Source organism: Corapipo altera, unplaced genomic scaffold, assembly GCF_003945725.1.
Source record: "Corapipo altera isolate COAL_440 unplaced genomic scaffold, ASM394572v1 130482, whole genome shotgun sequence".
Lineage (NCBI taxonomy): Eukaryota > Metazoa > Chordata > Aves > Passeriformes > Pipridae > Corapipo > Corapipo altera.
The window spans coordinates 1-1520 of NW_020885580.1; positions in this window are offsets into that span (position 1 = coordinate 1).

Consider the following 1520-nt stretch of genomic DNA (forward strand, 5'->3'; position numbering starts at 1 on the left):
TGTCCCTGTCCCCAGGTGCCCTCCCAGGTGTGTCCCTGTCCCCAGGCACCCCCCAGGTGTGTCCCCCCCCGTACCTGTGTCGGCGGGCCGGGGGTGGCCGCGGTGCCGGAGCAGGTCGGTGAACTCGAGGCACCGGGCGTGGGGGGGTCGGGCCCGGGGGGCGAAGCAGAGCTCGTGCACCAGGCGCAAAGCGCTGCGGCAAACGTCCTCCTCGTAGTCCCCGGACATGCCTGGAACACGCCTGGCACACGAGAACAACACGGGACACGCGTGGGAAAAACGTGTTACACCCCTCAACACGCCTGCCACACCTGGACACACCTGTATAGATCTGAACACACCTGGACACACCTGGACATGTGGTCACACACCTGGCACAGACCTGGACACACCTGGACACACCCAGACACACCTATATATGTGGTTACACACCTGGACACAGCTGAACACACCTGGACACACCTGGATATACCCGGACACACCTGTTCATGTGGTCACACACCTGGACACACCTGTATAGACCTAAACACACCTGTCACACCTGGACACACCTGGGGGGTCCCAGCGGGGTCTCACCTGGATCCCAAAGTTGTCCTTCCCCCCCGGTGCTGCCCCCTCCCCAAGCCCCTCCTCTTTCCCAAGCCCCTCCCCTTTCCCAAGCCCTGCCCCTTTCCCCATGCCCCACCTCTTTCCCCAAGCCCTGCCTCCTCACCTGTGGGGTCACCTGTCCGGGGGGGGTCAGCGGGGCCCGGGGGAGACGAGGGGGGGGCGGGGCCGGGCCATGCGTGGGGGAGGGGGACCTGTGTGTGGGGAAGGGGGGTCAGGGGTGTTTTTGGGGGGGGGGTTGAACCCCAAACTGTCCCCCCGGGGCTCAGAAACCCCCTCAAATGAGACTCCTCCCCACACACACATTGTGAAGCCCCCCAAACCTGCCCCCCTCAAAGGGGGAATTCCCCCCAGGTACTGCCCCCCCAGTGTGACCTCAAATCTGACCCCCCAGGGGCCCCCCCAAAGGGGGAACTTCTCCAAAGTGTGACCCCAAAACTGCCCCCCAAAACCTGCTCCCCCAAACCAGCGCCCCAATACCTGCGCCACACCTGCCCCCCAAACCTTCCCCACACACCTGCACCCCAAAATCACCCCCAAAACAGCCCTCCAATACCTGTCCCACACCTGAATCCCCCAAAATCGCCCCCCAATTTTGCCCCCCCATACTTGCACTCCAAAACCTGCCCTCCAAAATCACCCCCAAAAACTGCCCCCCCACACACCTGCCCCACAGTTGAAGCCCCCCCAAAATCCCCCCCAAAACGTTCCCCTACCCACCTGCACCTCAAAACCTCTCCCCCAAACCAGTCCCCCAATACCTGTCCCACACCTGAACCCCCCAAAATCACCCCCCAAAACTGCCCACCCACACCTGCACCCCAAAATCACCCCCACACCTGCCCTACACCTGAACCGCCCAAAATCACCCCCCAAAACCTTCCCCCACACCTGCCCACACCTGAGCCCCCCCC